This window comes from Apodemus sylvaticus, chromosome 2 (genome assembly GCF_947179515.1).
Source record: "Apodemus sylvaticus chromosome 2, mApoSyl1.1, whole genome shotgun sequence".
In the NCBI taxonomy this organism is placed as follows: domain Eukaryota; kingdom Metazoa; phylum Chordata; class Mammalia; order Rodentia; family Muridae; genus Apodemus; species Apodemus sylvaticus.
In genome coordinates, this window is record NC_067473.1 from 72,199,093 (window position 1) to 72,222,317 (window position 23,225).

The window sequence follows — 23,225 nt, forward strand, 5'->3', positions numbered from 1 at the left end:
TCCCCCAGCCCATCCCCTCACACACAGTGACTCATTTCCTCCAGCCTGGCAATCAACAAAACAACAAATCAGACCCTTATCAGAGGTGCTTCCCAATCTCTGTGATCCAGATGGCCCCATCCTCACTGATTGCAAGCTAACAGCACCTAGTAAAAGAAGAGATTAGGAAACACAGGTTCTTACCCAACTCCCATACAGTATTTCTACCAAACAGTAACAATGAATCCAGGTATAGCAATAAGGTTTGTAAAATAATAAGAAATGTCTTTGAATATGAACATGTTGTGTTGCAAGTTTATATGGTTTAGTTTTCATGGTATGTATGCTTAATTACAGTTTATAGAATTTCTAAAAATTTAAGCGGCAGCTTCCATGGGCTGGTGTAAGCTAACTAGCACATCAGGGCTTCTGTCCTCTTTTTCTCGTGAGTAGACTTAACACTTTATATAATAGTTTACCCTAGCCTCAGTTATCTCCCTCCCACACAGGCACCTCTCACTAATAAAAACTTGACATGTTGAGTCTCATCCTGACGTCTGCTCCACCTAGCACAAAGGAGAGGGCCTCTGTCCAAAAAGGCCAGCTGAGGACTTGCATGGGCTCAGAAATTGCCAACAGGTGAGGGAGATGCCATCCTGACTTGCAAGTAGAATATACACAGCAGCGGGCACAAGGCAGGGCACATGCTGCCCAACAACAATGATGCTACCACCTGGTAGCCACAGGAGGGCAATGACTGCACGGGTGGGTGGCAAAGCTGTGCTGCCACTGCATAAACAGCACAAAAGCAGCTAGTCAGCATGCCACTGGGAACAAACCTATGACGGGACTGCAGAGCTAAGGCAATCCAATTCCAGTTCTACCTTGACACAGAGGAAGTGCTTGGTGCGTGCGTGTGCAGGCGTGGATGGTCTTGAACTTTCGATCCTGACAGCTTGCTGAGTTATGGGAATATTGATAAGCTCTACCACCCCGAGCTTTGATCTGTGCTTTAAAAGAGGACTCAGACTCCCCCAGAGAAATACCAGAAATGAGGCGATAAGGGAGGAATTCCAAGCAGAAAGAACAGAATGTGAAGAAGTGCTGTGGCTTAGAAGGACAACATGCCTGAGCTGGTTTTCTGACTCTTCTTTCCTTTTCATTTTGTCCAATGTAGTAGGAATCCAACAGTTACTCATTCAACTCATTGCTGGTTTTTTAAAAGGTGAGGGATAAGCCAGAAGAAGGAACTTAAGATAAATGGCAGAAAAAAAGTTAAGCTCATGGATGGATCTGACCCTTGGATTATGTGTGTGATCTCAAAGGGATTTGTTGTTTACTGTTGCTCCCAAAGGCATGTACTTTTAAGTGGTAAATGGAGTTACGATTTCTCATTTTGAAGCTTTCTTCATGCGAGAAGAAATATTATATATATTAAAGAGATTATATATTAGGGCTCTCTAAAGGAAACGAATTGGCAGAATTTATGGGAATTACTGGACTGGCAATGGCTCACTCGTTAAGAGCACATATTTCCAGAGGACCTGAGTTCAAATCCCAACACCCACACCAGGCGGCTCACAATTGTCAGTAACTCCAGCTCCAGGAGTATCTCTTCAGGCACCTACATACACACAGACACACACATAATTTAAAATAATGAAAATTTAAAATTTTTCAATGGAGTAGGATTTATTAGAGTGACTTAGTGGTCTAAATAGGCTGACAATGACTGCTTCCCTATGGAAAAGCCAGTAATCCAGCAGCTGTTGCATCCACTGGATATCTTAGCAGTCACAATCTGGTACTGAAGTCCCAAAGGATTCCTAGAGGGGTGCTCATCTTCAGTCTTCTTTAGAACCCCCAAGAAGATGGTTCTGATACCAGTGAAGGAATGCCTCAGCAGTAGGATAGATGAGTTTACTAAGAAGAAGGAGGTCAGAAATTTCCTTCTTCCATATTCTTTTATATGCCTGCCACCAGAAGGTGTGGGCCAGACTTAGGGTGGGTCTACCCCACGTGAAATGATCTAATCAAGAAAATCCCTAACATGTGCCCAGCTGTTTGGGTTGTAGTTGATTCCAGGTATAGGCAAGTTGACAACCAAGATTAGCCATCATCAACATTTTGTCAAAATAGTGAAAGGTGCTAGCATTCTGTCTAAACTCCACCCGCACAGTTACCTGGCAACTGCCAGGTAGGCCTGACCCTTTATAAAAAGAATGCTTGCTCCTCCTCTCTCTCTTGATCTCTTGCTCTCCCCTTCCCCATTCCCACTCCCAGACCCCACGTGTTCGTGGTAGCCCTACTTCTCTTCTCTTCTCTTCTCTTCTCTTCTCTTCTCTTTTCTCTCTTCTCTTCTATCTCTCTCTCTCCCCCTCCCTCACAGCCTTTCTCTGCCTCTACTACCCTCTTAACTCCCCACTCCCCATGCCCAGAATAAACTCTATTCTTCACTACATCATCTGTGTCCATGTGGCTGGTCCCTCAGGGGGACCAGACTTGGTATGGGCGCACTGAGGCATCCCCTTCCCCCATACCCCACCAGATATCCATAGAACATAATCTTTCTCTTCATCTTTTTATAAACACATCAAAGGGGTTAATAAAAATAAATTTAATCCACAAGATCAACAACAAATAGGAGTTCCAGAAACCAAATAAACAGAAAAATATGGAAGGAAGGAGCCATCAGGAAACTAAGCTTTCAGAGCTGGGGAGATGGCTCAGTCCTTAAGAGCATACAGTGCTCATACAGAGGTCCTGAGCTGGGTTCCCAGCATCCGTGTCAGGGTAACTCCAACTTCAAGAGACTCGGGGCACCCTGGCCTCTGTAGGCACCTGCACCACATGCCAAATGCACATACTCACACACAGACATAGACACATTTAAAAAAATAGGCAAATTTACCAGAAAGGCATCACTGATTGAAAACCTACATGTTCACAACAACAAATAAGAATGAACAAATAAGGCGCTGCATGCCTGGGCACCCACAGAAAAATAGAACTTCCCACATGAAGATGGGAATACTGAGAAAGAAGAAACATGGCTTGAAGTTGGGATGAAAAGGATTTCAAATGAATTCCATATCTGCCCATACCATCAATGAGATGCAAAGTTTGGCTTAAGATATACATATTCTTCAGACTCTAGGTTTGTCTAGACTATTGGAAGTTCCTGCTGGAGAACACACAACAGAGGGCCAAAAAAAAAAAAAAAAAAAAAAAGCCCAAAACAAAACAAAACCACAGAAGGGATATCTACAGAAAAGAAATAAAGAGGAGAGCATTCTATCACCCAAAGAACCATAGCATGAATCAGCAAGAACATGGAGGGGTTGGAAGGGAACATCACCACTGTGTATGGAAACTCTATCTGACTAACTACAGTTTCTTCAAGGGAATGGTAACAGGATTTTTACAGATTTGATGGAGTGTTCAGAGAAAACCAGCCAAAATGTAAAAGTTAACCTAGAATGAATCCCCCAAGAAAAACTGACCTACAAGGAAGGAAAAACCAGGTTATAGCAATGAAGGACTGACACTGAAGCCTCAGGCAGTGTTATCCTCAGCAGGTAGCAGTGAGTGCTGGTGTAACTAGAATGGGGTGGGAGCAGCATGAGCTGAATGCTTAAATATGTAATAAGAGTGAACAGGTTACATAAAAATGAATAAAACAAGAAATAGCAACTACAGGTGAATAGCTAATTCACAGAGCAGCTATTCATAGAAAAAAGCTGTTTATAGACTTATTATGCTATACCTTTTACTATCTACATTTATACAGTTTTACTAAAAGGTCTAACTAGGCCAAATACAATTGTTAAAAACCATGACCAAAGCTAAAATTGCCCAGTGTGGCTTTCATAAGAAAGACCCACATCAGCTCATAGATCTGAATGCTTAGTCATTAGGGACTGACACTGCTTGGGAGGGATTAGGAGGTGTGGCCTTGTTGGGGGAAGTGTGTCACTGGGGTGAGCTCTGAGGTTTCACAAGTCCAAGCCAGATCCAGTAGCTCTCTCTCTCTTCGTCCTGTCTGTGAATCCAGACATAGAACTCTAAGTTATCTCTCCAGTACCATGCCCGCCTGTGTGCCACCAAGCTTCTCACCATGATGTTAACAGAGTAAACATCGAAACAGTTAAAGTAACAGTAACAGTAAAGACAGCCCCAGTTAAATCATTTTTAAATAACATACGTCTTGGCCATGGTGTCCCTTCACAGCAAAAGAACACTGACTAAGACACTCAGCAAGGCAATCCATTTTTGAAAAAGGCTAAAACAGCCCCTAAGCCCATCTATCAAACACATTGGCCAAAATAGTTTCTGACTTTCCTGGCTGACATAGGTGGCAATTGTGTCTCATCCTGTTGGTAGGAGCTCATCTTCCTAATCTGACACAATTGGCTACACAGTGCAAAGAGAAAGAGGTGGCTCAGAAAACATGGGCCCTTTTTGGGTTGACTACTTTTGTTAGGAAAAAAAAGAAAAATAAACAATATTTCTCACATGGCCTCTCAGTTTGAGGCAGGAGGATTGCTATGAGTTTAAGACTAACCTGGGCTATGTAAGTTCCAGGCCAGTTTGAGCTACAGTGTGAAACACTCTGAAACAAACAACCAAAGTTTAAGTATAGCCACGACTATGCACAGTAATAACCATAGCCAACGCACGCACCAAGGCATGTGAGTCACGAAGGTTTCTATTAACGCCTATCTAATGCTGCTTCCACACAAAGTGAACTATGTTTGCTTAATATGTAACCAGACTGCCGCCAAACTTGAAAATATATTACTAGTAACGAGTAATCAATTGTCAGCTGATTGTAGCAGCTACATTGTAGCAGCTAAACTTTCAGCCAGTCACAGAATGAAAAGCTAACCCCAGGAATCCACATCTGGTCAGTGGTGATTTAAGCCACACTGCTTCCCGTCTGTTCCTTCCATAAGCACCACCTGACCCATGTTGTTGGGCAGGGTCAGAACCCTGCCCAGCTGTTTGACTCACAAATCTTGAACTTATGCAAATATATTCTGCTAGATTTAATTCACTCAAGGTTTTCACAGACCATTGAAGCTTAATTTGTGAGTATTCAGTCGTGCACTCACTAGGAAGTCTGACTTGGAAAACAGGCAGAAGAGTTCTTCTCTCCCAGAATCAGTGCAGGACCCATGTCTCTTACATACATAGGGTAGAATCATGTTCTTAGTCTACCCAAAAACTTTTCTACCCAAAAGACAGGAAAAAAGGGTTTTTTTTTCCTAAATCATAAATTACTAAAACAAAAAAAGTGTTGAATATGTTTCTCTCTCCAATCTTGCCAAAATCCTCCAGGCAAGCACTAACTCTCTTCAATATATTTCTCATTATAGATGCTCAAATTAAAAAACCAACACTCTTATCACAAGTTAGAAAAGATAGGACCAATATTCACCTATGGATGGAAGAATCTAAAGCCAAGATGCTCCTAAACTTCATTCCCAGCTCTTCACTTTGCTATGTGACCTAGGATAAGTCATTCTACCTCTCTGCAATTCAGCTCTCTGTTTGCAGTCGATAGAATTCTGGGCTGCAGCAGCTGAGAATAGTTACAAATGTAACCCAACATAGAAACCTATGCTCACCTAAAGCATTGTGAAGTGGGGGTGGGAGTGCTTCTAACTTGATTGCAACATCAGAGAGCTTCTGTAGCATCCACAAAATGCCTCAGCAGCATACTCCATGCATGCTATTCGGCTGGCTCAGTAGGTGAAGTGCCTCCCACACAATCACAAGGACCTGAGTTCAATTCCCAGAACCATTGCAAAGAAGCCAGATACAATGGCAATGTGTTCTCAAGAAACAGAAACAGACTCCTAGGGCTTGCAGGCCAAGAGAAACTCCATTTCAAAAAACAAGGTGGAGGGCACCTGGGGAGGAATATTAAAGGGTGCCCTTTATCCTCCACATGCATGTGTACATGTATGCACAGTCAGGTGCACCTGGCCAGGGACTGGATAACCTGTCTAGGCCTTGTTCCCTGGGAAAACCTGGTTCTTCCTCTCTCGGCATCCATTGTCTGTAGTTCTTCATCTAGAAGTGTGGTCCAGAGAGATTTTTTTTCCATTCAGGCTACCATTTTTACCATTAAGGCTATTGACAAATTTACACCAGATCTTTTGAGTCCCTTGATATACTAATAATGATCAACAACTTATAAAATGACCCTGAGCTCAGCTAGTATGACAATGACATTTTCTGTGACCATGGAAGAAAAAAGTGAAATGTGCTTTTAAGCTTATATCTACTGAGACACTTTGAGAAGATTACATACATTTCCAATATAATGATAACTGTTTCTACTCCATTTCCTTTCATAATAATCAAAACCAGCTAAAAGTACAGCTATGAAATATTTCTGAGTGCTGCGCCATTTTGATGGACACTGACAGATTAAAATTCCTAACAAATACACCCACCAAGGAACACTAAAGCCCAGTTCCAGGCAATTTTTCAGGGCAATGAATTCAGTTCTTGTCACCATAGTAACCACAGGACCCACTTATTATTTTCATCATAACATTTCCAAATATTTTTTTTCTCACAGTGTGCAAGCCACAGACAGAACTATATTGGTATTGACCATGGTGGGGGGGGGGGGTAGGATATAAACTATCAATTTCCGTCCTGGATTAAGGTTCCTGAGTAGCAAAGTTGCTTGTATCATCATGAATCATATACTAAAATCTTCAGAACATTGAAGGAAAGTTTTATCTGAGAACTTGGAGTCTAGAGAAATGGCTCAGTGGTTAAGAACATTTATTGTTCTCCCAGATGCCCAAGTGTAGGTCCCAGCACCCATGTCAAGCAGTTCACACTGCCTATAACCCTAGCTTCATGTCTCTCTTCTGGCCTCCATGGGCACTTGAATCCATGTGGCACACAGAGAGAGAGAGATTTATATATACACACATGTACATACATACATACACACTATACATATATATACATGTGTGCGCACACACCCACATGCACACATGCACACACATGCACACGCACATGCACACACAATACTTGGGTTGGTGCTGCATAACCTGAGGGACTGAGTCACAGCACCTGCATGACAGCAAGTTATGGCAGCATGTGTCAGTCATACAGTGTTGGTATTACTTTGACTTTACGCTTTGACCATATTTCTCTTCCTGCAGTTCCAGGACCCAAGCCCCTGCCAAGGGAAATAACATTGTCTTTCTCTTTCAGTTCTACCCTAAGCTATATAATAACAGCTCTCCCCGCCTCATTTCCCCAGCTCAGCAATGTAGTCACTCTTAAAACTACAGAAAGCTCCAGGAATCGAAAAACTTATGGCATGGCCACTCTGAAGGCCTCGGGTTCCTACTCAGTGCAGCCAACCAAACCTGCCAACAGTGGAAGAACTCCATAACTACACTGTTAAGTGTGACAGCCACCAACCCTGTGTGGCTACTGGGTAGTTAAATTGTGGCTATTATGACCAAGGCACTGAATTCTAACATTATTTTATTTTGATGAGTTTAAATTTAGGGGGCCGTGGTGGACAGCACAGCACTAGAACTCCTCCAAGAATTTACTCATAGAATTCATTCAAAGAACTCCCCCTAGAATACTTCTTCACCTGCCTTCTAATGTGTTCTTCCCCTACTGGGGTCTTGGGTCTGTGTCCTGAGGTTCTCAGTCCTCTCATTCATAAGACTGACCTGTAGACAAGACTGTGGGGCATTTTTTTGATTAATGATTGCTGTGGAAGAGCCCAGCCCACTATGGGTGGTGCCACATGCACACACACACACACACACACACACACACCAAGTTTTGTAAGAAAGCTGCAAGGAGTAAGCCGGTTTCATGGTGTACCTCATGGCCTCTGCGTCAGTCCCTGCCTGGAGTCCCTGTCCTCACTTCCTTTATGATGAACCGTAAGTTTCCTGTAAGCTGACATAAACCTTTCCTCCCCAAAGTTGCCTTTGGTCATGGTGTTTATCACAGCCATAAAGAGCAGACTGTAATAGCAACCTCAGTACACCAATTTCACCAAAACACAGTGGCCCAGGCATTGCAGTCTGACTCAGCCTTTCCCAGTGAGCCGTCAACGGCCCCACCAAGTTCCTCCTCAAATGCATTTATAATTTCACAAGTTATATTTAAAAAAATAATTCTCATAGCAACATAAAAAAATCAACAGCTAAAGTACTAAAGTCTCCTGATGACTTCTCCAATTACTGAAGTCCCTCCCTGTGCATGGCACATAAATGCCATCTGTCATTTCTTCTCTTAGCTGCAAACACACTCTCCTGTGAGAACAGGGCTTTCCTCTCTCTCTCTCTCTCTCTCTCTCTCTCTCTCTCTCTCTCTCACACACACACACACACACACACACAGAGAGCTATGAGCTGCTTTTTCTTCCATAGCCCTACTCGGGGTGCTCAGAAGTAAATCAATTGTCTTCCTTTTTTTCCATAGAAAATTCAATATCATTCTCTATTTTTCTTCCATTAAAAAAATAAAAAACAGCCGGGTGGTGGTGGCACACGCCTTTAATCCCAGAACTTGGGCAGCAGAGGCAGGTGGATTTCTGAGTTTGAGGCCAGCCTGGTCTACAGAGTGAGTTCCAGGACAACCAGGGCTCTACAGAGAAACCCTATCTCAAAAAAAGCCAAAAACAAACAAACAAACAGTTATCAGTATAATGTAGGAAGCCTAGTGTGAGTGCAGTCCTGAAGTGAAGGTGTGTATTGACATGAGCACGGCCATATCAAGGACTCTAGCCTCACACCCATGGAAAAATGGCAAAGCCTTCCTCTCTGCCCCTTATGTGAATATTGAAAGTGTATGCAGGAAGTGTCTACCATAGCTTTCCCCCTGTGGAAGTTTATAGCCTGAAGATTGCTGTCCACAGAGACGGCTGCTGTCAAGATTAGCCAAAGCTGCCTCTTTGATCCAGACGTAAGCCATAAGCCCTGTCTCTTTGTTCAACTGCATGCACCTGTGTCTCTGTCCAACCATACACTACACACAGATTCCGGGACACTGCACTTCCCGTGAGAGATCCCAGCCCACTTGATACCAGCTTTTTTGTATGTCCATGTATCTTTCTGTCTCTTCTTATTTTCTCAACTCTCAGTCAGATCCAAGTTCCAGGAAGCCAGGCAAAGCCTTGGCAAAAAGTGGAGGTTCCTCAAAAAATGAAAATAGAACTTCCAGCCATATCACCCACAAACTATTCACCCACAAATTTGGGGCCAAAGACTTCAAGCCAACACATCGCAGTCATACTTACACATCAGTATTTACTGCAGGACATTCCACAACAGCTAAGTTATGAGATGAAGCTAAGTGTCAAAAAAGGAGGACTGGATCAGGGAACTGTGATTTGCCTACACCGAGGAATGTTTTTAGCCACAAGGAAGACTGTTATTTGCAGGAAAATAAATATACATGGAGATCATCAGACTAAGCAAATTAAGTCAACCTCAGAAAGAGAAATATATGTTTTCCTTCATTTATGGGCCCTAGATTTTATAGATACACAAAATCAAATGTAAAAATGTCAGGAAAACAGAAGTGAAACTTCCTAGAGGAACAAAGGGGACTAATGAAGTGGAGGGGCAGAAGAGGAGGGGGACAGGGTTACGGGTATTCTGTTAAAATGTTATGTACTTGCATGGAAACAGCCACATGTGACACACTGCGACAATCATTTTGAGTTGTCACTCTGTTATTGCTGTCATCCTCCCATCTTAAGGTCATGCTCCTTAACTTCTTGATGTTCTCTCTATTAGCATCTTGTTTTAAATATTGGCGAATTTATACGTAGTCTAATCTCTAGTTTCTTGGCCTTTGTCTTCCAGTGGGTTTCTCTCCTGAAATCCCTTACACAACTCAGGCAGCCACATCTGGTGTCATACCTCAGCTCTTGTCATTACCTTGAACTGCAGCTCTGATACCTCATCCATAACAAGCATCCATCCCCATAGAACCTCCAGGCACAAAGACAATCAATTTGCTTTTATTCTCACCAGATAAATAAATAAATAAAATGTGGTAGATAGATATAATTGTCTTAGCTGGGGTTACTATTGCGATGATGAAATATCTGACCAAAACCAAGTTAGGGAGAAAAGGGCTTACATTTCCATATCCATAGTCCACCAGGAAGTTAGAACTGGAACTGAAACAGGACAGGAACCTGGCAGCAGGAGTTGATGTAGAGACCATGGAGAGGTAGTGCTTACTGGTTTGCTCCCTGAGGCTTGCTCAGCCTGTTTCCTATAGAACTCAGGACCACCCGCCCAGGAGCAGCACCACTCACAATGGTATGGGCCTGCCCACATCAATCACTAAAAAAAATGCTGTACAGATTTGCCCACATCCCAATCTTAGGGAGGCATTTCTTAATTGGGGTTCCCTTCTCTCAGATGACTCTGGGTTAATAAATACCACAAATATAAAACATACTACAAACTTAAAAATCCCATAGTCTTTATCAATTCAAACACTTTACAAGTGGAGTCTCTATAAAAATCCAGTCTCTTTCAAAACCCAAAATCTCTTTAAAGTTCATCCTTTCAATTGTGAGGTCCTATAAAGTCAAAAATATGTTAACTATTTTACTAGGTCAAGAGGAAAGAGCCAGGACATGGTCACAATCTGAACAAAGCAAAACCACATTCCGACAGTATAAATAATTCGATGTCTAATGTCTGGGACTCACTCACAATCTTTTGGGTGCTCCCAAAAAGCTTGGGTCACTCCTCCAGCTCCACCCTCTGCAGCACACTCAGCTTGTCTTCTGAGCGTGGGCAGGGCCCACTCCACCATGGAACAGCATAGTTGTCCTCAGCAATCATCCCATGGTACTGGAATCTCCAAAACCCTGGTGTCTTCTACTGTAACTGGACTGCACTTTTACCAGTTGCCTTTCCTGGACTCTCTTCATGGTACAAGACCTCAACTTTTCTCCATGACCCCTTCAGTCCTGGGGCTTCCACTGCTACTCTGGCTATACTGTCACCAGCGGCCTCTCCTGGCCTCTCACAGTGCCAAGCCTCAGATGTTCTCCGTGACCTCGTTCGTGCCTTCAAAAACAGTACCACCTGGGGAGGGGTCTCACACACAACCAAGTTTGGCTCCCTCTGAACACAGTGCTGACTCTGAGGAAACATTTCTCAGAAGATTTCACCTCAATGCCTCTGGCCTCTTCTTAATCACAGTGGATTCGTCGGCCTTAGGTGACCAACATCCACTGTCCCAGCAAAATAAAGGTTTTACTTTAGTGATCTGGTCACAGCAAATACTTTAGCTCCAGCTGGCCAAACACCACAGAATCTTCACACAAATGGCCCAGTAGAGTCTTTGTTTCCCTCTGAAAATTTACAAGCCTCCATCTTTTCAACTACTTTTAACATTCTTATCTTCCAAGCCCTGACAAAACAGTCCACTGGGTTCTCAGCATTCAACTGCTCTTCTAACCTAAAATTTCAAAGTCTTTCCACAATCATCTCAGTAACAACAGGATCAGGTCTGTCACAGAAGTACTCAACTATCCTGGTAACAATTTGTCTTAATTTGGGTTACTGTTGCTATGGTAAAATACCACAAATAAAATCAAGTTGGAGCACAAAGGGTTTAATTTATCTGGGTTCTACATCCATAGTCCATCACGAAGGGAAGTTAAGACAGAAACACAAACAGGGCAGAACCCTGAAGGCGGGAGCTGCTGCAGAGGCGAGGGGGATGCTGCTCACTGGCTTGCATGTGACTGGCTTGCTCAGCCTGATTTCCCACAGAACCCAGGACCCTCGGCCCAGGAGTGCCACAATGACTGGGCTCTCCACATCAATCGCTAGTTTAGAAAAGGCTCTTCAGGCCTGCCTACATCTCAGTCTTACGGAGGCGTTTCCTCAGTTGGGGTTTACTTCTCTCAGATGACTCTCGCCTGTGTCAAATTGACATAATGAGGAGAAAAAAAAAAAAAAAACGCAACAAACTACCAAGGAAGATGGAAGCTAGAGCAGTGGCCCCTCTCTTAGTCAGACCATTTGTCACAAATATCTGAGGAAACAACTCTGAGGGAGGGATTGCTACTTTTGCCTCACAATTCAAGGGGTCTCTGTCTATGGTGTGCGGCTCTGTTGTTTCTGGGCTGTGTTGAGGTGGGATACTGTGATGGTAGGCACGTGGTAGAAGAGGCTGCTCAAACATGGCAGCCAGGAAGCAGAGAGAGACAGCGCCAAGGCAAGATCCAGTCCCCCAACAATTGCCCACTCCCTGCTGTTTCTAGCATCTCCCAGAACAGAGCCACCAGTAGGTGACCAAATGTTCCACATATGAGCAGGTTTGCAGGGGTCGGGGGTGGGGAGGTGGGGAGGTGGGGGATGAGGGGTGGGAGGAATCCTATTTACCCCATCAAGCACCTTAATAATGAGAGGGCCAGAAGAAGACACATAAAAGAAAAATTTTAAAAAAAAGAAAACAGTATTTTAAGAAATTGGGTAAAACCACTTGATACAGCATGTGAGTGATTTGAGCATTCAATATCAAAACAAACCAATACCACGCACACAGTCCCAGGTGCCTGAGCTGCACCAGGACACTGGGCCCTTCCAGATGAACTGCCTCAACCTTAATGCTGACCTGCTGCAGAGAAACTGCCTTTGATTTTTTCATTTAAACTGTTTCAAGGACAACAATTGAAAACACATGTGTATTTTATCTCTAGAATTTTCCATGGTTTTGGACTACAAGTGACCATGGTTAGTTGAGGCTGCCAAAAGTGAAACCTAGGACTCAGGGAGCCGCTGTAGCCAGCTCCAGCCCCTCTAACCTTCCCGGCTCACCTAAAGGGGAGAGAGAGAAGGGGAGCTGGAGCTCAGAAGACACCGAGGCTGAGTAGCAGGACCACGAGCCACACTCACCCTTGTCCACACAAACCCTCTCAGCCCAGCAGCTGGGTTCCTGCGCAAAGGTTATTATTGCTAAAAGGATTGCAAGCCACACACCCTATTTGTTTCTCCAAAAACAAACAAACAAAAAACCCACCCTAAACCTAAAGCAATACCCCAACAAGAGCATCCGAGGAAAGTTTACCCTCTCTACACCTATGACTACACTAAACAGCTCAACTTCCAGTCAGAGTTTCTTAAAATCTCATAAAACCTGTACTAACATCCTGTTTAGTTTGATTCCTTTCACCCAGTACAACATATCTGATCATCACTGAAACAAATTTGACATTTGAGACAAGGAATGTTAACCCACAGGAAACAGAACATGAAAGACAAAGTAGATAGATGGAGAAGCACACTCAGATTGCACTGAAATTTTGTAAGCCTCAAGCTAAGAACTTAGAATGTCTTGCACAAGTCACCCTTGTGAAAGAAATCTCTCAAGAGTTAGTGTGCGAGGCCCCAGGGGGCAGCACATAAGGATGGGCTCTCAGTGTGCTGTGGTGGTACACGTCTTTACTCCCTGTCTTCACTCAGGAGGCAGAGGCAGGTGGGTTTCTAAAGTTGAGAGCGTCCTGGTCTACAGAGTGAGTTCAGTTCCAAGATAGCCAGCTCTACACAGAGAAGCCTGCTCTCAAAAAACAAATAAACAACAACAACAACACAAAAATCCCATCAGTTCTGGAAGGAGCTGCCTAGGTTTGAACCCCAGTACTATCTGTGTGAACATGGACAGTTACTTAATTAGCTTCTGCTTTTCTGCCGTGCAAAGTTAGAGAATTGCCTGAGCAATTTGAAAAGCATACATTTGAGGTAGTATAAGGAAAACTAACACCCAACATCTATATAAGTCCAGCTTCCATAGTATACATTTAGAGTGAGTGTGAGCTGTGACTGCCATTTTTCTCAGTGACTGTCTCACAGATGGAGCCAAACAGGAGGGATGATCAAATTCTATGGCAAGCTGTGAGCACAACTGACTCCAAAAGTCAAAATCTAACGGTTTTGAATCTGGCTGTGGGGGTGGAGCAATGGCCCAGAGGTCCTGAGTTTAGTTCTAAGCACCCATGTCAGGCAGCTCACAACCACCTGTCACTTCAGTCCCTGGGGATCCAGTGCCCTCTTCTGTCTTCTGTGATATACGTACATATATTCCAACGTGCACACATAGTCATAGAATAAAATAATCTTTTTAAATGTTTTTTCTTATTTGTTTGTTTGTTATAGAACCTGATTGCTTTCCCTCCAGCTGTTCCTTCAGAGGCTTTTTCCTTCATGATTTAGGAGCTACTTATGAAATATGTTACTGTAAAACAATGTTCTCTTCCTATGGATTTTGTGATTTAAATCATTAAGATTTTTCAGAAGTAGAAATAATATAAAAGGTGTCATGATTACATTAAATATTTTTCAAAGCTAGAACAGCCCAAAGTCACTTTGCCAATAAGAAGCAACTATTATTTATGTAAAATGTAATAATACATGAGTGCTTAGGTATATGCCAATGCTTTCTGACAAGCCTTCATCTTATTACCTGGTTTTCCTTTAGGTAGAAAAACAAGCTTGGAGCTCTTCCTCTTACTTACTGGTGTTTTGTTTGAAAAATCTGTCTTGGGCACAGTCACTGAAAGCCTTTCTACAGCTATTAACTTTGAACTCTGTATTTTTGGTTATATATTTAATGTGTGGTCATCGTACAAATTGGAAACATGTAGCACAGGTTTGGATGGCGTGTCACTGCCACCACACTGCCTCAGACTCCTGTCTTCCTGCTCAGGCTTGTGTGGTTCACACAAGTTCTATAAGAAAAACTGGATTTCATCTACACAGTCCTTCTCCATTAGAGCAGCAGATGCTGGGGAAGTCAAGCACAATATATTCCCAAGGCTCACCCTTACACTTCTCAAGAGCTCTGTCTCAAAAGAAGCCATCAAAGATGACTTTTCCAAAAGCCAGAAATTCAGTCATACACAGAGACTGAACAACACCAAAGATCTACGCTGATGATAAGAGACTTAGGTAAAGAATGGTAGCAGCTGCTAATTGTGATATTAGGAAATCTGATTAAAACTAAAAATAAGGCTGTGTGTGGCATACACACCTTTAATCTTACCGCTCTGGAGGCAAAGGCAGGGGCAGGCTGATATTCATGTCCAGGTCATCCAGGGCTATCAAAACAAAACAAAACAAAAGCAGCTAGAGAAATGGCTGTCTGTTAAACACATGTATTGCTATCGGGTGGACCTGAGTTTGGTTCTCAGCTCCCACATTATGTATCTCACAAGCACCTGAACTCCAGCTCCAGGGAGTGACACCTCATTTACACATACCCTGCTCCCACCCCCACCACAGCACAGACACACATATGCACAACTGAAAAACAAAAGAAAAAGAATTATTTTAAATAAAAAACAAAAAGAGAAAAAAGAAATCTGAATAAAGCATTGTTGCAGTTTAGGGGTCTTGATTGGGTTTAATTTCTCTGGCAGTTAAAGAATTAAAAGGCAGAGGAAAGTCTCAGGCACATCTGCTTAGCAGCAAGTCATTCAGTGTGGCCTTCAGTTACTAACAGCATAGCTGGGCCATTCATTATGCTGCATACACATATCCTGATGCAGGCAGGAAGGGGTGGGGAAAGGGCACGAGGCATAGTGTTCTGGGTTATACTTGCGCTGATTCCATAAATGTCAAGCTAAAAGGTTTTTTTAAATGGAAACTAATAATATAATTAGTTGGAGTTACACAAAACGAGTCAATGCCCTGCAAAGCAAAAAAGCAGAGATAGCTTTTCAAAATGTCTTTCTCTACCTCTGCATCTCTTCCTGGCAAGACAGCATGCAACACAGACTCTGGCCCTCTCATCAAGAACTGATTGCAAGACAAACATGTTTTCCTAAATATTTAAATAATCTTGCACTAGTTAAACATGCTCTAAAATGACTTTGAAAGGTTGTGTCCTCCTCCTTTGCAAGTTTCGAATGTAAAGTTTTGTTTCTCTTCTGAATATATTTAAAGATTTTATAATCGCAGATATATAAGCAGGTTTTCTAACAGTAACCTAAGTTTTTCTACATAGTGAAAGTTTGCTGGTACCTAGAAAGGAGGCATTAATGTAGAAGTTCCAGTTTACTTTGAATTCAAATAAGCAATAAGTTCTAATAACATAAGCATATAACCGTAAATAACTGTAGCACAAGCAGGCCCCAAATACCAAGTGGCTACAATTGTTTCTCTGAGACTTTTCTATTTTAATGCTCTGTGAAAACAAACACCTAACAATAATCATGAATTCAGCAAATATTTTCCCCCTAAATGCAGCACCAACACATTTATACTTTCAGATTATCATTTTCTAAGAGTGTGCTCTGTGTAAGCACTGTCTGCCGCCTGGTTTGCTGAAAATTGAGCAGTTCCAAATGCCAGAGAATCCCAGGGTCAGCTGCTACAGGAAAGACAATGAGATAGCTTCGCAGCTTCCAGCACCTGTGGTTCTGCTCTTCCCGAGATGAGATGGTCATAGTCTCTGTGCTCTGACCAGACTTGAATGGCCCCCTATTATTTGTTCTGACCTAATTCTGAAACTCTTTCAGCTCACCTCCAGGTACTTACTAACAAATGGGTTACTGCTGCTATTTGATTCTTGTTATTTCACCTGCAGGTCCCACATACTAGCCAGACAATTTTCTGGTTATTTGGATAAAATAAATTGTCTTTCCATTATGTTGCCCCCTGCCCCGTATGTAATTTGGAGCAATTCCTCTTCTTAGTAAGAGTGGTCAGAACTATGCTAGACCATTTCTCTATGCTGAAAGCAGAACTTGAATGGATACAATAGTCAGCAAAATAAACAGACATCTCAGAAAGTAGCATTAAGACCAATGACGTTGTTAACACTCAGTTTACCTCTATAACCTGTGGAAGGAAAAGAAAATCAGCTCAGTATAGTGGTTACATTTGTATCACTGGGACCAAAGCACCTGACAGAAGCAACTTAGAGAAGAAGGATTTATTTTGACTCACAGTTCAGAGAAATACAGTCCTTTATCACAGGGAAGGCATGGCAGCTCTGGTAGCTAAAAGAACCAGGTCCATGGTGACAGAAGCCCATAGCATGACTTCTACTGAGTGTTTTTCCCTAGGAAGACAGGAACAAACATCTACACACCCCAATGGAGCATGACAGAACAGTAACAATTATACCATGGTCCGACTTCGTGAACCAATGGGTTTATTACTTACAGTACTATACATGAATTGTATAGTTGCTTACAGGAGTAGGATGACTCAGAGGCAGCTGCAGCACATAAAAGCACATCCTAGCACAAGTAATGACTTAGGAAGGCTGCACCAATGGGCCTCCCAGCATGCCTTGCAGGCAACTAGAAGGTCAAAGAATCTTTCTCCTCAGCTGTTGTTACTGCTTATACAAGAAGACCTTGTCTTTTTAAGTTTTAGGAGTTTCCTGAGCCTAGTAATGTTTATTTCTTGTGCCTTTTAAGTGACATTTGCTTCCTAACTCTTAGCCAGCTTCCCTCCTCCCTTCTGGAGGGAACAAGTCTAGATGCAGGCCTGGACCTCAATACTCAAGATCTTCCTCAACTAACTGACGTCTTTCTGCCCAACTCTTAAATATTCTACAGCCTCAAAAACAATGTCACCATGAGACCCAAGAACTCGAACACACTAAGAGGGGTGTATCAAAAATGCATTCTATACATGCATGGAATTTTCAAAGAATAAATTATATATATATATATATATATATATATATATATATATATACACACACACACACACACACACACACACACACACGCACGCACACGTACACACCACATACTCACAGGTATGGGAGACAGTTTGAAACTAAACTATAGCGTTCCTCTCTCTGCCCGATAAGCTTGTGGCTATTTACAATGCAAAGTATATTCAGTCCAGTATTTTCTTGTAGTCTCAATTATCCCAGAATATTTAAAAGCCCATAGTCTCCTTTGAGACTCCAGGAAAACTGTCAGGTGTAAGCCCCTGAAAATCCAAAAGCAAGTATGTACTACTCATATACAATGGCACAAACCAGACCATGATAAACCGAAACCCAGCAGGTCAACACTAAATCCCGTAGTTACATGTTGCGCAGCTGGAGTTTGTGTTGCCACTATTTGGCTCCAACAGGTCTGGGTAGCCATGCGTTTCTCCTGCAACTTAGCCTTCACCTTTACAGCTTCTCACTGTTATGCATCCCCTGTCCTTGAGAGCCTTCTTCGATGCAAACCTCAAAGGCCCTGTGAGTCTTGCAGTCTGCATATCTGAGAACACAGCACCACCTGGATGATGGCAAGTCTGGAGCAGGGCCAGGCTATAGTCCTCAAAAACCCATCCTCCCCACCCCCACCCCCATGCCACCCCCTACCCCCATCCCCCCACAGTGACCTGCTTCCACTAGACAAGGCCTATGACTTCACCAAACCCTGCCACTGTCTGGAGACCAGATGATCATAACCATGAGCCTGTGGTAGACGTCTGCTGTTCCAAATGTAAGAGAAAGGATGAGGGTGGGGAGGAGAGAGAAGAGGGAAAAAAGGGAAGGGTGGAGAGAGAAGAGGAGGAGAGGAGAGAAGAGAGGAGAAAGGAAAGGGGAAGGAGGGAAGGGGAATGGAAGGGAGGAAGGGGAAGGGAGAGGAAAGAGGTACAAACATCTCAGAAGATATGCATAAAACTGTGTATTGAAAAACATCATGGGGCACATGCCTTTAATCCCACCATTCAGGAGGCAGGGGCTAGTGGATCTCTGTGAGTCTGAGGCCAGTCTGGTCTACACAGCGATCTTCAGGTCAGCCACAGGTACATATTGAGACTGTCTCAAAAGAAAAAAAATAATTTTAACAGATATTAATATAGTTCTGGGGTGTGGGGGGATGAGGATAAATTTTGTAAACCTTACTTTAAAATCATGCTCTGAAGAACAAATTTGAATATTAAAATTATTTGAGGCTTTTCAAAAAAGATTCAATAGTGTACTTATCAAATGGATTAAAATGTTTCTCTTCTACAATTCATTTTCCTTCGCCTCCTCCAGGAAAGGGAGCATAGAGGACCACTGCTGTCCAGCACCTGCTGCAGTATAAAAACCACAATCTGGTAAACAGGCTGGCTCTGTTAGGAGATGAGAGGCCTGTCATCACAATCAGACATTTAAAGCAAGTCGCCAAAGATAAGCATTTAAGCCCTAAATTCCCACTAACATTGTGTCTCTTAAGGATCTGTATTATACAGCTTAAGGAAAGACAGAAAAGTATATCTACTACCACTCCACAGTAGAATAACATTTTTTTAAAAACTGCCACATTTCATTTTCTAAACTCTGCCCACACTGTTTGTTAAGACGGGGTGCACACAGCCCTGGGGAAGTAGACAGACATTCAGCATTCTTTATCCCACCTTGCACTTTCAGGTTTCCAAATTAGAGTCACCTCCAATGATTACCAGGATGGAGCTCAATGGTACCTTGCATTTATGATTATTGATGTGCCTTTTTAGAGATTTATTTTTATGTTGAACTACCTATTTTATATGCATTGATGAGCATAACTCTAATTAGTTGTCTGTTTAGCAAATGAGTATCTGGGATGATTTATGAGCACCTCTAATTTTTGGTGCAGGCTTGACATTTTGATATTGACTTGAGCATTTTACATATCTTACTGGATGTGTCTTGATAACTCACATTCACAATGAAGACTATAGCTACAGAAATAAACAAGAATATAGAAACACACGGGTATGCCCTGAGTTGATTCATTCAATATTTATTTCCTTCAAAGTCTAATAAGCTTCCACTGCTACCAAAAAAAAGGGGGGGGAGGGTCTGGAAAGGAATTTCTAAAAATACATTTTCATTTACATCAAGTCAAATGCATTAAAGTTATGTGAGAAATCTAATGAATCTTTCTACTCAATTAAAAAAAACCAACAGATTTTATATAAAAACAGCTACTTCTGTCCCTTATTAAATTTCCAAATAATCACTTGTTCAACCAAACCATCATTCAACATTGACCATTTCTTAGAAAATTAATTCAATTCCCTCAGACATTTAAGCTCTAATTATGAATGCAATGTCTCTGCCTGTCACATTTCAGACACCTAAAGAAATGTCTTATGTTAAATTCACAGCACACTTGGAGACAAGAATTCATTAGGAAAAAAAGTCAAAACGTAATGGAGACACCTCAAATCAGAAAGAAGCTTACTAAGGACTGGAGATCAAACCTCCCCTTCTGGTAACTTTGACTTAGTTTCTACAATGGGGTCCCCAAAACAATGTAGGTCATGTTTTAGAATCGCCCCAATTAGCAGCAGGAAAACAAAACTGGTAGTATTTATGCCCCAGTACCCTTCCAGCTGGCTACCACAGGCAGTCACTAAAATCACTCAGTAAATAAAAATTTCCAAGCACTTCCAGTTGTGACCACCTGGTGGCAGTCCCCCAACAAAAGCACATAAAGGATCTTGGGAAAGAACACACACAGGAAATCCCTGTGTCCAAAAATGGCACAAAGACCTGAGAAGATGCAAATGAAGCAACCAGTTTCTTCTGGTTGGTCCTCGGCCTGTCGTTGATTTTCAGGCTTCTCCCTAAACTTCCTTCATCCTAGACCATTATTGGTCTGATGGGGGTGGGGCAGCCAGTCATCTCTGAGGTGCCTTAGCTACCAAGCCTTTGTCACATGCTAGTTGCTATAATCACCTATTTATAGTTAAAAATTCAGAGCACTAAAAGATGCACCAGTTGGATCTGTAAATAGTTCTCTCTGCCTTCATCATGTCATAGTCAATTGTATCACCTCAGGCTGCTAACTCTTTTGCAGAAAGACATCAAAATGACCTGACTATGTGGCACCCAGAGCTTCAACTATAATAAGAACTTTGTCTTTTACTATAATTATAGTGGTTTTCATGGGACCCTCCCCAATCCAGAAGACATAAACTTGCAAGTTGTAGGGAACAATCTGTAGGAAGAGTAACAAAGGCCTCTCCTTTGTTCCTAGACTCCTATAACCCACATGTGCTACTTCTCATAAACAGTACACACACACACACACACACACACACACACACAGAATGACTATTGGTTCCCAGGTCTATACTACTATGCTTTAGAAAGATGGTTGTCAAACTCCATAGAGTGTCATCTCAAAGCTGGAGTCAACCTATGCAGTTAAGAGGACACTTCAATGATTTTATAGACAGATAATGGACCTTGTTCACAAAGAGGTTCAATGACAATATGACTATTTTGATAACCCAACTCAGGAATGACCTTGAAAAGTTGTGGTTAAGAGGAAATCCCACCTCTTACCAGGAAGGGGAGGGAAGAAACTGACTGCCTCAAGGAAAGAACAAGAACATACATGGAAGGATCAAGGTTAAATGACTGGAAAAAGGAGCTTCCAAAGAATAGGGTGATGCTGATTTGTATAACTTTAATTTTGTCAAAGTTTACTTTTAATGATGGTTCTTAAAGCTTTAACCTCCCTTTTAGTCCCACCACCCACCAGAGGCAGTGGGAAAGAAGGGATATAGAAGTGAACCTGTTTAGAAAGATTCTTTGGAGCAACTCCTGTCTGTGTTGTCAGGAAATTGGCAGTTCAATTCTTAGATCAGCAGTGGCAGTGCCATCCACTCGCAGACACTTCACCACCAGTCCAGTTTGGTAGAGTTGAGTTAGCAACAACAGAGACACTACCTAGCAGATGCAGCCACACCTCAGCCTCATCGTGAGTCAGCAGGGGGACCAGAGCCAGCAGGAACACCAGGAGAAGTTCTCAAGGGAAAAAGATTGTCTAAATCAGGTTGGTCTGTGAACATGTCAGTTCGGGATCATCTTGATTGTGTTAATGGATGTTAGAAGACCCTGTGCACAGTGGGTGGCATCATTCCCTAGGCTTGGAGTGGTGCCCCAGAGAAAGTAAGCGAAGCACTAGAGGCATTCTCTCTCTGCTCTTAACTGTAAACTGAACCTCCATCCCCATTAAACAAGCCCCCATTTATCATTCCTCCAAGCTCCTAGAAACCATCGTACTTTCTGCCTCTAAAATACCTTTACATACCTCATACAAAATTTTATCTTTATGGTTAGCTAATCTCATTTAGCATATTTCCTCAAGGCTCATCCATAGTAGCGTGTAGAAGAATAGACTTCATTTGTCTTATGTTTTTAAATTTTATTTTACTTTTGTGTGCGTGAGTATATTTCATGTGTGTGTTAGTGTCCCAGGAAGCCAGGGGCACTGGACTCCTTGCAGCCAGTAGAGTTCCAGGCAGTTGTAAGATGCTTGACATGGGTGCTAGACACTTTAGATGAGAAATAGATGTGCTTAGTCAAGGAATCATCTATCCAGCCTTCCATTTGTTTAAAACTGTTTAGCATCCCACTGTATCACAACATTTGGCTTAGGTATTCATCCGCCAATTGATATTTGGGCTGTTTCCATCTTTTGGCTGATGATGAAAATTGCTGACATGAATAGAAAAATAAACATTGATGGTAACCAAATTATTTTACAATGTAGAACCCTTTACTAGGCATACATGGGAATCTACCAAGAACAGTAGCATGATCCCTATCTACAAGGTTGTTGCCTTTACCAGTAACCTGTTGGTCCCGACTTCCTGCCCTGCAGATTACTTCCTGTGGAGTGAAGGTCAGCTCCTGAAGGACAGCTCCTGAAGCTGTGGCTGTCCTCACAATGGACTTTTCACCAAACAAGGGTATAGCACTTTCCTGGATTCTACACCATATGGGTGACACACGGGTTTTAATTTAACAAGATGCCTTTAGGAACAAATGAAAGAAACCACAATTAAAACTTGCCTTAGCTCATAAAAGAGGGGTTTTGTGTGTGATTTTGTTGGTGTTGTTGTTTACACACTTGAAAAAGCAGGTGCTTGAATATAGCTGGACACAGACACTTCAGAATATTCTAGGGATTCAAACCTTTTCAAAAAATTCTGTCCAGCTCTGTGCACTTTATTCTTCAAGTAGCAGCTCCCTAACAGTGCGAGATATGTTTAATCCAAGAATGACTCTTTCCCACTTAGTGAAGTCCTCAGACTATCTGATTGGCCCAAACAGGGTGACAAGTAAGGCCATAAACCACTCACTATGGAAGGAATGTATCTACTCTCCTTGGCCAGGTCTGTGCCATGTGTCATGCACGCCTGTGAAGTTGTGGGCAGAGCATCTCTCTTTCTGAACTGGACTGTCTGAATGTACAG